The sequence below is a fragment of the Taudactylus pleione genome, unplaced genomic scaffold, assembly GCF_031769625.1.
Source record: "Taudactylus pleione unplaced genomic scaffold, aTauple2 ptg000053l, whole genome shotgun sequence".
NCBI lineage: Eukaryota > Metazoa > Chordata > Amphibia > Anura > Myobatrachidae > Taudactylus > Taudactylus pleione.
In genome coordinates this window covers 28,115,104-28,131,011 of record NW_028284455.1, presented here as the reverse complement: position 1 = coordinate 28,131,011, position 15,908 = coordinate 28,115,104, and the positions used below count along the sequence as shown (strand labels likewise).

General features: G+C 43.3%; 1 pseudogene; it reads right to left on the bottom strand.

Annotated features, from left to right (window-relative positions):
* Positions 1-682: 682 nt before the first annotated feature.
* On the bottom strand, positions 683-12,597 carry LOC148535319 (uncharacterized; annotated as a pseudogene).
* Between the last annotated feature and the right edge of the window lie 3,311 nt (positions 12,598-15,908).

The window sequence follows — 15,908 nt, the reverse complement described above, 5'->3', positions numbered from 1 at the left end:
GGATTTCGAGCATAAGATGAACACCAGAGAACTTGAATGGATATATGAACTTAAGACATTTGCCCCCCGAGGGCATAATTTAGATAACGAAATTAAATCCATCATATGTAAAAAAAGAAACTAAATAGTATCTCTGAGTTAATTAATTATTGTCAATAGAAGCACTACAATGCCATTTTAGACCGTACCGGACATCACATACAGTGTGTCTAGAACTACCATCACTCATATCATTTATACCTTCACCACTGTCATGTATGCAAATCCAATGCTACCTAAAATATGGAGCTCAGGATGAATTAGATACTTCTGCAGATAATTTAATATCAGTCTACCGCTGTCTATTATTTGGAATATATGGAAATAAACTTACTACTATAATTTTCATTTAGTATCTGCTAATATGGGGGTACTCTTTTTGGTAGAATACTGGTGTAGCATTATATATTATTAATTAGGACATGTCTTATGTATGATTATCATATGCATACCCAATTTATACTGTCCCAATACTTAATGTAATAGATTCTTACCTTTGCTTTTATCTTTAATAGATTTAATACATATACAGCTGTGGATTAGGTGTAGAGTATATGTACAATGATGCAAGCCTATTCTATTGCTAATTAGCACTCTAAACCCTCCCAGTGTGCATGTGACCAACCAGAGAGAAGAAACTCTGCTATTTAACACTGACAGGAACAGAACACATTACTCCTTGAGAAAGGCCATCTAGGCAGAAACGCGTTGGAGTTATCCCATACATCCAAGCATTTGCTGTTTTTATTGTGGCTACCAGTACGAGTGTGCGCTGCAGACTAAGAATATCCAGACTGAATTAATTACCCATTCAACACACATGACCACCGATCAGGTGATCACATCACGGAGGAGACTACTAGCAACTCTACCATCTGGAGGAACATAGTCAGCTGGGGAAGGAGCGGTGAATCCCAGGGTGAGACAGGTAAGTCACCGGTTACACAGGGGGAGACACACGGCATGCTACTCAAGTGAGCGGCGGTGCCGGGCAGTCTCCCGTTGGACACAGTGTCATCCCCAGTGTTGCAGGTCAGAGGCGGCTTGGTCATTCAGGCAACCTCCGATACTGACACGGTGAGCGGATCACACTGTAAACCAGGAGGCTACTGCTCCCCGGCATATACACCGTACTCTTGTCCCCATGAAGATCATCCCGGGCACCATACCTCAGACTGTACTCTTTACCACTTCTTGCTGCCACTACAGCAGGACGCCGCTTTCTGACTAAAAGACTGACATCAAGCATCCAGATTCATTTGGGATCGTGCACGCCAGTGCACTTTATCACTTTTAGTAATATCACCCCTTGGCCTGATATTCACTATCCATTTACCATATCCTGACACGTATATCCTATGGTCCTTGATTAGTCAATGCTGATTTGATTTCATTCCTAACTGATCTGGTAGGATATTGTTTGTTTGTTTGTGTGCATGTGCAGGTTTTCCACTCTATATGGTTTAGCCACTTTGAAAATAAATCATTTTTTATTACATAATATCCACATTGTCTACTAAGTATTTGTTACATATTGTCTTAACATATCATACGTGCTAAACATAGATTAACTCCATACTTGGTTCATAGATACCGCACGTTAGTAATGTTTGCTAGCTGAGCACAGTATATCTTTTTCTCTGTCAATACTTAAGGATCTAGTCAGATATCCTATACAGCAGCTTGCTTGCTTCCTATGCCCCTCTAGAAATCTTGGTGCGCTAGTATCGATTTGTTTTCTTCATAGTAAATATTTTCTGTCCAACCATCCAACTAGTTGATTGGTTGGAGTGAAAATCTGGTAATGTATGGGAGTAAATTATGATCAGCAATTTGCTCCTAAATGCCAGAAAACAGATGAAAATGGTCGTCAGATAAGTTTGTTAAATGTTTGATCTAAACAATTTGTTCCAACAACAGTTTTTGTCCATTTCCGACATTTGGGAGCAAATTGCTGATTGTCATTTGCTTTCATACCTTACCAGATTTTCATTCCAACCAATCAACTAGTTGGATGGTTGGACAGAAAATCTTTAGGTGTGTACCCAGCCTTACACTTTTTCCAGTTGGAGGCACTCTTCTCCTGTATTACTCATTTTGCTGGCTAAAGTTTCTATATCTACAGTACACTATTAAGTAACCCTATACATGTACCTGATGCTCCTAGCAATGTATCATACCATTCTTTCTTCTACCTCCTATAGCATTTTGGATCTGGGAGGAAAGAAATATTGAATCTTAATATAGCGGTTTGTCTTTGGGTACCCAGATTTACACAAGTGGAGGTAATTTTAACTAGTGAGTAATTCCTTATAGTAGGCTTGTTATTTAGGACTTACATTCTCATCATCATTACTGAATAATTTGGTAATTGCATGGTATTAGTGCAAACTAGCACTACACCTCTTTCTATAGTTGTTGGGCTTCCTAAGGGTATACCAGGGTCCATACTATTGACACACTGAATACCCTGTGCCCATGTTTTCAAAAATCTTTTATAGTCCGTAAAGTTATCATTACAACATTTCATTTTTATTCCACTTATGATAGTAATATTATCATGCTTCCTCGGTGCCCAGGAGAGATGCCTTATATTATATTGTCTCAAACTTTTTCTATATATTGACCTCGTGACCAGCTTACATTCAATTTGTGTAACTGGTAAGTCTGGTAACCATACACTACCCTAGAGTACTCTATTTGTCCTCCTGTTGTCCCCTGGAGTGTGTGCCATACCCCTTCACTAAGTATAGCCAACATTATTACACAAAAAGGATTCATGATGGTGGATCAATCTTGACCATCAACTTCTTGCAATGTGATGTATGTTTCCACGTACTCTTTCCTTCAATTTTCACTGAAGTTGGTGTAGTCAACAGAACCTGATATGGACCATCAAATCTTGGCTCCAGAGACTTTCTGATGTGTCTCTTAGTGTATACCCAATAGCCCAGTTCCAATTAATGTACACCAGGTACTGCTTCTGGGTCTGGAAGGGAGGAGAAAACTAAAGAATGGATGTTATTCACTTGATTACAAAGAGTAGCTACATAGTCTGTCAAATCTGCATGATTGTGCTGCAACTGTTGGGGGAAGTAACACCCTGTCTTAGGAGGTCCTAAGAATAGTATCTCATAAGGTGACAACTTATTTTTCTTATTGGCGGTGGTTCTTACTGAATATAAAGCTATGGGCACCCATGTCTTATCTGTCTGTTGTCATGGCTGCCAACACTTGAGACTCCTGGAGGGAGGCAGGCCTACTAGGCACAGTAAACCAGGGTGGTCTTAGTAATGACCTTTTCATGAAACTCAGTATCACATGATAAAAGTAAAACAGAATTTATTCACAGAAGAAATATAATTAGCAAGGTCTCACATAAAGTCTAAAACAGCACAGAGGTTCACATATGCAATAATAAGTATAGGAGAAAATTCCCAAATATATATATGCAGTCTTTTACATATCAGAACTAATGTGGTAGGGAACCCTAAGTCCAGTATGAGGCTAACACCTCAGGATGGCATTGAGGACCTTTGTCAGGGTAGAACCCTGTAGTAATGGAAATCCGGGGTAGAGCGAGCCATGCAGAATAATATAGTTCTGGGACAGGGCTGGACCCTGTGGTGCAGTGAAAGATGAAGCAAGCTTGAGTCTTGTGGTGCAGTGAGGTAGGACCATGGTTAAGCCCTGTAAGGCGATGAGATTCCAGAACAGGGATGAGCCCTGCGGCGTGGCTAGGGTTCGGAGCGGGTTTGAGCCCCTTTATGCAGAGAGAGTTGTAGCAGGGTTGAGCCCTGTGATGTGATGAGATTCTGGAACAGGGTTAAGCCCTGTGATGCGATGAAATTCCGGAACTGGGTTGGGCCCTGCAGCATAACTAGAATCCGGAGCGGGGTTGAGCCCCTTGATACGGAGAGAGTTGTAGCAGGATTGAGCCATGTGATGAGATTCCGGAACAGGGTTGAGCCCTGTGATGCGATGAAATTCCAGAACAGGGTTGAGCCCTGCGGCATAACTAGTATCTGGAGCAGGGTTGAGCCCCGTGATGCAGAGAGGGTTGTAGCAGGGTTGAGCCCTGTGATGCAGAGATGATACTGTAATGGTGCAGTTGACAACTGTAACAAAGATGTGTTCAATATCCACAGGAGCAGAAGACACCAGGCAAAGTATAGTGCAGCAAATGATGAAACCACAGTGGTGGAGAAGTAAGCAATACTTAGGCAATAGCAATGCTGGGCTCTGTAGTGCAGCAGGTAACTGACATCAGAAGTTCATCTGGAATATAACAAAGTCCACAGCAATCCACAGGCACAGCGGGGATCTGGCAGGAGTCCAAGAAAGACCTGAAAGCAACGTTGCACAGACACTGAGAAACAGTTAGTAACAGGCTTTATACTAGAGGTCTGTGACACATAGGAAGTTTCAGAACATGTGACCCAAATGGAATCAGGTTTGAAATAATGAGCAATCTAGGAATCCCACAACCTGACGACACCTTGGAAACAGATTATCACTTTAACACTCTATCCCCTGAATGAGAAGCAGGCCAGCAAGCAGGGTAGCTCCTCCAATGACCACAATAGAACTTTGGTAAAAGTAGTCTATCTTTATGTACTGAAATAGTCGCAGTCCTGACATCTGAGCCATCATCTTTTGTATCTTTAGTTTGAGGGTACCGTTAAGTCTCTCTAAATGCCCACTGGCCTGAGGCATATAAGGGGTGTGAAAGGCTTGTTCAATGCCCATATAACTTCATGACATGCTGTATAATTTCTCCTGTAAAGTGTGACACTCTATCAGACTCTATAGTTTCTAGTATCCCATATTTGCAAATTATTTCACTTATTAATTTCTTGGCTGTTGTTTTTGCAGTGGCTTTGGCAACTGGCCAAGCCTCTGGCCAATTAGAGAAGAGGTCTATACAGACGAGAGCGTACTCATATGTCCCTACCTTAGGCAACTGAATATAGTCTATCTGCAATCTCTGAAACAGATATAATGGCTTTGGTGTATGCCTTTGTGGTACTTTTACTGTCTGTCCAGGATTGTGTTACCCACACACCTGGCATGATGCTACATATGCTGTAGCTGCTGCATTAAAGCCTGGTGCTATCCAGTGCTGGAGCACCATGTTAACCATGGCCTCCTTTGAATTATGCACTAGACCGTGGGCCATCTGGGTCATCAGGGGATGTAGAGCACTTGGGAGGTACCACCTGGTTGCCTTAGCCCAATGCATATTAACACAGGCGGCTCCCTCTTTCTCCTAGCCTTTCTTTTCTCCTTCAATGGCCTGTTTTTGAAACTGGTATAATGTCTGTATGTCCATGGGGTCTTTCTTGGAGACTGTTTCTATACCATAGAAGACTGGGTTAGGTAACAGGGCAGCTTGGTTAGCTGCAGCATCTGCTTCGGCATTTCCCTTGGCCTTAGCTGTTTTTCTCCTTGGTGTGTGCTTGTACCTTTAAAATGGCTACTCTACTTGGAAGCTATAAGGCTGCAAACAACGATCTAATGAGCTCAGCATGCTTAATGGGTTTACCAGCCAAGCCCATAAAATCCCTTCTCTTCCAAATAGGCCCACAATTATGGGCCACACCCCAGGCGTACCTGGAGTCAGTGTTAATGTTTGCTGTCTGATTTTCAGCCATTATGCATGTCTCTGTGAGTGCCCTCAACTCTGCTTCCTGTGCTGAGCAGGAAGATGGGAGTGGTTGCTGAAGCAATACCTCATCTAAGGTGGTGACTGCATACCCTGTTGTTGGGGACCCATCATGATAATATCTAGAGCCATCTACAAACAATTCTCAGTCTGGATTAGGTAAGGGAACATCTATCACATTCTCTAGATCCTTCAATTCCGTTTTCAGAAGTTCAAGACAATTATGTTCAGAAACATTTTGATTTGTGGTTTTATCTGACTGTATTTTCAGTACATTATCCCCCACATCATTCCCACTGTTGTGTTCCTTATTGCCATTACCTGATATGTTGTCAACAGGTGTATGTATGCCTCCTTCACTATTCCCCTCTTTTGAATCCAGCATTGGAAGCAATATAGCAGGATTCAACACTGTGCACCTCTTAATGGTCATATTGGTAGGGCTTAATAGGGCTACCTCATACTTGGTTAACCTGGCTGCAGAAAGATGCTTAGTTCTGGCCTGGTTAAGTATTTCTGTTACTGAGTGGGGAACCTGTATTATCAATGAGTGGTCCAGCACTAAATCTGCTGCCTTGTCTTTAAGCAGAGCTTCAGCTGCTACTGCTCTTATACAAGAGGGTGCTCCTTTGATTATACTATCAAGCTGAATTGAATAATATGCCATGGACCTTTGTTTTCCACCATGTTCCTGCACTAATACCCCTTGAGCATATCCTTGTGTTTCATGACAGAATAGCATAAAAGGTTTGTCATATCTGGGTATTCCTAGTGTTGGTGTTTGTGTAACTGCAGTTTTCATCTGCATAAAAGCTTCCTTCTGTTCTGATGTTAATGTTACTGTTTTATCTTTTGTATCTGTCAATGCATCACAGAGGGGCTGCATTATGAGAGATGCATTGGTAATCCATTCCCTGCAATACCTTATTACTCCTAGAAATGCTCTGAATTGCCTGGTGGTAGTGGGCTCTGACACTTTCTGTATAGCTGATATCCTATCTTGTGTTAAATGTCTTGTACCTTGAGAAATACAATGTCCTAAAAAGCTGACAAGTGCTTGAGCTGTTTGCAATTTTTCATTTGACACTCTGCAATTTTGTTCACACAGAAAAAATAAGTAATGATTTGGTTTCACTTTGACACTGTCCCTCTACATCTGCACATAGGAGCAAATCATCCACGTACTGCAACAACTGGGTGGTCTCAAACTGTCATCTCCACCCTTGCAGTAGGATAGACATAGCCTCTGTAAATGTCGATAGAGAGATTGCCCCTCCTTGGGGTAATCTAGTCCAGCAATACTGTTTACCCATACTTGTAAAAGCTAAATAGAGCTGACACTCTGATGTAAGAGGTACAGAAAAAAAATGCATTAGCTAAGTCAATTACTGTGAAATGAGTTGCTGTTGCTGGTATTTGGTTTAGCAAGGTTTGTGGATTAGGCACTATATGTACATCCACCACCAAACATTTGTTTACCTCTCTTAGATCATGTACCATCTGATATTCCTGTTTACCATCTGACCCCACCTTCTTTTTCACTGGAAATAACGGGGTGCTCCATGGGGAAATGCATTCTCTTATAACCCCTATTTTCTGATATGCAGCAATCTGCTGCTGTATGGCCTTTTCCTGATCTCTGGTCAGTGGGTATTGTTTAATCTTTACTGGCACTACACCTGGTTTTAAGGTGAGTGTAACTAGTTGGACATCCAGTAATCCTACATCTGTTTTACCCTTAGACCATCATTTTTCAGGGACCATCACTTCTATCTGTGTGTGGTGTTGCAGCAAATATATTGCTGCTGCTAGCTGACATTGAAGATCCTGCCCTGTTCTTCCTTACAGTTTTATATTACCATCCCTGTACTCAATGGTAGCTTGTAATACATTTAGAATATCTGCTCCTAATAAATTAACTGGACAGGATGTGGAGGTCAGGAATTCTACAGGGATTTTAATATCTTCTGACCCCACTGTAACTTTTATGGGCTTACTAGCATGTAAGCATACAGTATGTCCTGTTAGTCCTGTTCCAGGAATTGTCTAATTTGTTACATATTTCTTGGGAACATCTTCTGCCCTTAAAACGGTATGGCTTGCACCAGTGTCTATTATACAGTCAATTTGTTCCCCCCCAGGTAGTATCAATTGTACTATTCCCATGGGACCTGAGGTATTAATAGTGGATTGTGGGGGATGCACTGTTTGAACCCCTACTCCAAATTGCTCCAATTTCTCTGCCCATTCTTTATATTTCTGACAATCCCTTCTCCATGTGACCTGCTTTATGACAGAAGAAACATAACCCTCTCCTTTTTGCTTCTTCTGGTAATACTTATTATCTCTGGTTTGTCTAGGCTTTGGTTCCTTATAGGGACCATCCTGCATCAAATGAACTGTCACTCTCAGAACCTGACCATTCTCTCTTACTTTCATTTTCCTTTCTTCATTTTAACCTTCTATAGCTCTTAACACATACAGTACAGCTGGAAGTGTCATAGTGCCTGCTTCTGGTCTCCTTTGATATAGTTACACTCTTAAATTTTCAAGTAAGCCTACCAACAAAGCAGTTTTAAATAACCATTCATGGATAGGATTATTATCTTGAAATCCCCTATCTAAGTGTGACTGGTATGATTGATCATAATAATCCTTCACTGACTGTCCCACTCTCTGCCTGCCTTCAGGCACATCAGGCATATGCTGCTGTTGCTGCTCACACCACCGCCTTAACCTAGAAACAAAGAGTGTTCCTTACTCAGGAGTTTTTCTGTTATCTGCACCTGGGACTGCCACTACCCCTGCTTCACCTATTGGCAGAGATAGTATTTCTGTCAGGCTGCCTGTTCCCACTGTCATCCTACTTATTTCCTCCAAATCTGCCAAAGTAGCTCCCCAAATAGTTACTAATCTCTCCACATATCTGTGGAGAGCCATTGGATTATTTCTACTGTCTGGGGCTTTATTTACAATATCATTCATCTCTGCTGCTGTAGATGGCCTATACTGATTTTGGGTTCTTACTCTTATCATAACTGCTGCATTCTGGGGATCTGGTTTAAACACCTCCTGTGTAGTTACAGGATAAGCCTATAGAGATGTGTTTTGGTATGAGGATGGGCCTGCCCTTTCTGAAAGATATCTGTTCACCCCCACAGTGTTCACAGCTACAAGGTTCATCATTATTACCTGTGGCTTGCTTCTTGTACACCTGTGTCCTGTGTCTGTTTTTATTAACCATCCAAAGCATTAAGGTGCCTGACCACCCTTGTTTGGGAATAGGGCTGAAAGTTCCTCCTGCATAAGGCAGTGGAGAAGCTGGTGGTGTAACTGGTGATAAGTGTGTAGGTGATGGATAATGAAGTGATCTGGTTAAGCCTTGTTGATCACAGGGTTACCCTGGCCAGAACACTTGATTCCCACAAAATGGGCAATTAGTGTTAGCATTAGGTACACATTTCCTGTCATCCCTTACTGGTGCGGTAAATGGAGCCAAATTTTGGGCTTAAATCAGGGACTGTTAGTGATGCCTGTTGATTTACAAAAGGGGTCACTGGGACAGGCCTCACAGTATTTGGACCACAGAAACTCCATAAACTAAGTGTAATGTCTTGCCTCCTGTTCTTTTTGTATTTCTTTGGCTACCTTTATCCAAGCCTGTACTTGCTTGCCTACTTTCTTACACTCTATCCAAGCCTTGTTTTTTTTGCAAAAGTTTCCCATTTTACAGGATCTAGGGAACCAATGCTGGGTATCCCTGCTTTCTGTAGTATTTTTTTTAAATCTTTAAGTGCACTTTTCCCCTACCTGGATTCGACTAGATCCACAGGAGCACATGGTAAGTCTTTACTGCCCTGAGCCCCCATTGTGGGTTACTGACTCCTAGTCTTTCCTGATTCCTCTGAGGAATCTTTATTTTATTCAAAAGAACACTCAATTATTCCTTAATTCTGCATTCCTACTGGGTAACCATACAACAATACCTGTCTTATCAGCTTCAATTGCCTATCAGCTGGCAACCCCCTAATAACTGGACAGACTACTACTGAACTATCCCTGCACAAATTACTGGGTAGCTAATTTATTAATTCAGCCCAGTCCTCCTCTATCCTGGTAGCCAAATATGTTGGGTCCAAATGACACCCTATGGGGCAAGTATATACCACAGGGATCCTCTTATTTATTACAGCTATTAGATCAGGACTTATAAATTATCTGGTTATCTGTAATATCACCACACAAGTGCACCCCTCACACTTTAGTTATATGTGGTTTATATATCAGACTCTGTAGACTTATTCTCCTTGTCCTTAATTTCCAGAGACAATATAGTATTCCCAATGTTACTATAATACTCCCACAGATTATGACCCACTGTTCTAACCCTTCTGGCATGCTACACAGATGAATAAAATGTACATCCCTCCAGCCTCAGGTGCCACTAGGGGTACCATCAAGGAAACATGAAGGACCCTATCCCAACTAAATGGGCACCTTTCTCTGCACCCCTATACACTTTTACTGTGTTTAGGTGTCACTTTTACAGCTACTATGAGAGCGAGGAGATCAGTGAATGTCTTAACCCAGTGGTCATACCTCTCAAAAAGACAAGACTAGCCTCTAGTTGATTATTTAAAGATCTGGTCCCTTTATATACGGTACATCTCATAGTTTGCACACATACAATCATACTCCGTTCACTCATTTTCAAGACAAGACAACTTATACTTTAAAAGAGCAGGTTTGTAATACAATATATTAGTCATAGATCCCCGATTAGCCCATCAATACTGAACCCCACAATACTAATTAGGAAGTGCAGAAGAGAGTATTAAATGTGCAAATGCCCATTTTTTTTTTCAATACTCACCGATCGGAATTTGCTTCTGCAGTTCCCAATTTTCAGGTGGACATTGGTCAGTTCTGGACAGGGTGTTAGGGATCTCGGACAAGACCCCCAGGAAATGTTAGGGTGACGAGGCTCCTACTCCTAGGCCAAGGTATGAGAAGCTCTGCTCTTGTATTTATTCAGCCAGCTGTGGAGATAAGTAAACTCAGCAAACACTGTGATGAATTCAACTCTGCTCTGAGGTAGTTCCTCTTTATGCTGCCTTTTATAAGTTCAAGAAAACTCCTATGTTACAAGCATTTGCCAAAAATGGTTAACAGCAAACTATAGATTTCATTGGTTAACAAGTACATAAGATGTGTCAGAGGGTCTTCATTCAGTCTTGTCTTCACGGAGTCCAAACTTAGTGTCCTATTTTGGGAGTTGTCAGCTGTTCCTCTGTATCAGTTGCTGGTTTGTGTAAAGGAAAATAGGTTTCTTCCTAACTACTGACAAAACTATGCTTTAATAAACCTTCTACAAATTATTATAGACCCTCACACTGCTGTAATGTGGTGCAGTTATGGCAGCTGTGGTCAAGGCAATACCCTGTCCTGTGGAAAAAATTACATGCAATAGTCATAGGAGGGCAAGGGGGTGCTGCTGGCCATGGGCTGTCTGACTTTTTTTTAGCTGGAAGCATAGATCAGGTTCCTTTGTTTCCCAGGACAGATGTCCCAGGGGTACCCATAACACAAATGAGAGTGGTGGCCCCACTTGATTTAGTAGGGCAAAAAAAACTATACCCTGCTCCAGGGGAATAGGCAGGGCTGTTCTGGAGGAGCAGGAGCTCTGGGCACCGAAGTGGTCCCCGGGTGCTGGCTGGAGTCCGGCAGGTGACAGTTGTTTAATTGATAAGGACTCCACGTGAACTGCTTCTAGGAGTGTCATGCATGATGTCATGACATCACACACATGACTAGAGGACCAACTGATACTATACTATAGATACTTGAAAGTCAACAGATAATAGTAAGGTCACTAAGTGCTTTCTGATATGATCTGTTCATGTACTATTATTGTGACTAAAGTACAGTACGTACCTGGTGCAAGTTTGAAATTGCGAGAACACACAGCTGAGAATTTACTGAGTTCACTAGAGCTTTTGGCTAAGACAACTGCTTATATTACATCCATATTTCACTCAAGCTAGTTTAAAAAGCAAAGTGAATCACAGTCATTCTGTTTTATAGAGAATGGGAAAAATCAGACCAGCACGTTGTTAAATAAAATCATTATTCAGCATATTTGAATTATTACTGTACTGGAATGTTAGTCCACTAAATGTACCATTTTCCTGTTTATTTTTCTTCTAAAAAAATGACTAAGGGGTCTATGTACTAATAATCATGGACCTGCCACAATAATTATGTACCTAACTAACTGGGGATATTTTAATTTTTTATAAAAATATCTCGACTATGTACTACGGGGAACTCACAGGGACAGCAGTTGCTGTAACAGCTGTCCCTTGCGAGTTATATCCCCTGGATAAAAACTGGGGAGAGAAAAAGCAGACACAGCAGGTGGAGAGGGTGATATAAAGGTGACATGGGGTGGAGAGGGCCCCTAATCCAGGTCATTCTTTCTCCTCCAGACTGTGAACCCACTGCTGCTGTCTTAGCAATTCAACTTCAGCCCCACTAAGAGGTTGTGGGTTTGATTCCCCCTACAGCCCTACAGTAACTGTGTGGAGTTTGTATATTCTCCTTGTGCTAGCATGGGATTTTTCCAGGTGTGTATCTCAGAACCATGCTCCCTAGTTGAGTGACCACAACCCTTTTTTGGGGATCGCGTGCGTATGGCATGCACAAAAGTTCCCTTCTCTTTAACAGGCACCCTACTCCCTGCAACTCTAGATATATAAATAATATGCTAAAACCACCCATTATTAGCCTATGCATACTCAAATGGAGAATCTGCACCTAGTACATGATGTACCAAACATGATTGCAGATTCTGGAGACACCAGAAGTGGGCATCTCAGTCCTTGCACATTCATTAGCACGGATTTACACAAGGGAAAGGCTTGAAGTGGTATTAGCATAAAGTCGTAGACACATGACTTTCAAAATACACACATATTGATGCCACTGTATCCAACTCAGAATTAGGCCCTGAACATCTATCGCTTGCTAAAACAGGAGTGGTCCTGACACTCACACAACAGAAGTATTATATGATTCAACAATTGGATTTTTTAATAAAGAAAAGCTTTTGAGGGGGAGGGGCAGAGTTCCTATGCCACAGTCATCAAACAACCACAGTACCTAACTGAACAGAAGTATTATTAAACATTTGGATTCAGTGGCGTAACTATAAATTTTGCTCCCCCATGCCAAAAAAGTTTCAGGCGCCCCCCCACCCAAAGATCAAACACACCCAAAGATGACGTCTAAGGTATGTGGTTACATGATACAGCAACATGCCTTACACATTATGACACACTAAGTAATGCCACTTATAACACGGTGTGCCACACCGGAATGCCCCTTACAACACATTATGCCGTACAGCAATGCCCCTTACACATGCCACCAATAATGCCACGTATATAACGACATACACTAAAGCCCTTATAACAAATTTATGCCATGCTGTAATGCCCCTATTTCACATTATGCCACACTGTAATGCCACATACAACACCTTATGCCACACAGTAATGCCACATACAACACATTATGCCACACAGTAATGCCCCTTACACATTATGCCACACAGTAATACAACACATTATAGCACATTGTGCACACAGTAATGCCAAATACACATTATGCCAAACAGTAATGCCCATTACATCCCACCCTGACAGATCTACTTCACTAACCCTCCTCTCTGCTCCTGCCAGTCTGTCACCTCAGCTCAAGACAGGTTGCACAGTTTTTATGTCCATGTAGAACCAGATAATTGGGAACATAGTTTATAACCTGTAAACTGTGTGTATCAAGTTAGTGCCCCTTATACAGTGTCCCGTGTAGTTGTGCCCCTTATGCAATGCCCCCTATACTAGTGCCCCTTATGCAATGCCCCCTGTAATAGTGCCCCTTATGCAATGCCCCCTGTAGTAGTGCCAATTATACAGGGCCCCCTGTAATTGTGCCCATTAAAGTAGTGCCCCCGGTAGTTGTGCCCATATGCAGAGCCCCTTGTAGTTGTGCCCCTTCAAGTAGTGCCCCCTGTAGTTGTGCCCCTTCTAGTAGTGCCCCCTTTAGTTGTGCCCATTTTAGTAGTGCCCCCTGTAGTTGTGCCCAGTAGTTGCCCCCTGTAGTTGCCCCCAGTAGTGAGCCCCCTGTAGTGAGCACCCTGCAGTTGCACCCAGCAGTTGACCCTTGTAGTTGCCCCCAGTAGTGAGTCCCCAGTAGTTGCCCCCAGTAGTGAGCCTCCCATGGTTGCCCCCAGTAGTGAGCTCCCTGTGGTTGCCCCCAGTAGTGAGCCTCCTTTAGTTGCTCCCAGTAGTAAGCCCCCTGTAGTTTCCCCCTGTAGTGAGCCTCCAGTAGTGAGCCCCCTGTAGTTGCCCCCAGTTGTGAGCCCCCTGTAGTTGCACCTAGTTGATCCCAATAGTAAGCCCTCTGTAGTTGCCCCCAGTAGTGAGCCCCCTGTAGTTGCCCCCAGTAGTTAGCCTCCTGTAGTAAGCCCCCTGTAGTAAGCCCCCTGTAGTTGCCCCCAGTAGTTAGCCCCCAGTAGTTAGCCCTCAGTAGTAAGCCCCCTGTAGATGTCCCCAGTAGTGGGCCCCCTGTTGTTGCCCCCAGTAGTTAGCCCCCTGTAGTTGCTCGCCCTCGCGTGCACACAAACACACACACAAAAAAACACTTACCTTTATCCCCGCTCCAGTGCTGCTGCCATCCATACCCCAGCGTCCGCTCCTTGGCACTATGGGAGTGACGTCATGACAGCGACTGCACCCCCTGCACCCTCCGAAGTTATGGGAGTTCTGCCACTGAGTGGCGTAATTACTGCCCCCATCGCCCCAAAGCTACCCAGCACCTCCAAGCCACTGCGGGGGCTGTGGGGGCAGTAGTTACGCCACTGTTTGGATTTTCACACATCCACAGAAACGTTTTGCTATCAGAGATAGGATTACTGTGCCTTACACTGTAATACAAATAATTGCATTTTGATTTTTGAATTAGATGGTGAGGAGGGGGATGCAGCTGAAACAGTGAAACTCAAACAATCTGCATGCTTTTTGGACATTTAGTTCAGTACACATTAGTTGCTCACTCTCTTTGGGGCATATTTATCAATATTTGCAAATAAAATTTGATTGTAATGCAAAAATATTGATTACATTTGCATTGCGATATTTGCAAATATCATAAGAACGTATTCAAATCTGCATGCAGGGACAGCGCTTGTGAGAAAGCCCTGGGCCTGATTCAGACCCGCTCGCGAATGCTGAGCGCTCGCTAGCGGGTCGATGTTGGCCCAATGCGCATGCACTAGATGGACCCGGCTCCGTCTTGCGCATGTGCGAGACCCGGATAGCGACAGGCAAGCCGTCGCTATGGGTCTCGCTACAAAGGGGGAGTGCTGTCGATGGTGAGGGACAGCATGCCCCTTTGGTGGGCATGCTGGGGGCATGGCTGGCCAGATGGAGGCATTCCAATGATAGAGCCAAAAGCACTCCAGGGCTTGCGGCAAGGAGACCCTACCACAAGGGTCTCATTGCTAGCCCGATGGTTGCAATGGTCTTGACCATCGTGACTATCTTCCTGGCTGCTCGATATAGCTGTGAGTGGTCACCCACAGCTATACGAGCGGCCAGGAGACCACTCTAAAATTAGGAAGGACGGCCCTGATTCAGAGCGAGCACTCTGTCAGAGCATCCGGCTCTGAATCAGGGCCTCTGTCCTTGCAAATCCCCTCCACTAACTTCTCTGGGTATTTTTTACAAAAAACAGGGTTTGTGCATCCGCCATCCACTGGATCTCCTGCCTGTCTGCCCCCTCTGCATCTGTTGTGCTCCTGTGTCTGCCCTGTCCCACCCTGCCGCTGCCTAGCACCCTGCCTCCTCTCCTTCCCCTTCTTCTCCAATATAATGAAATAAAACTTACCTGCAATAAGCTGATCTGTACGGACAGCTGAGGTGTAGAGAAAGTCCTGGTCAGCATCTCAGCTGGCTGTACAGATTGAGTGACTGGATCACAGAGAAGGAGCCCATTGATCACCAAACCATGGGGTCAGGTAAGTTTTATTTTATTTATTTTCTATTATAACTGTTTATTTTCTCTGTGATCAGCTTGTGGTTTATTCAGACTCACAGGCTGATCACAAAAGCTGGCTCCTGGCACTGCTTTGCATTTCAGCATT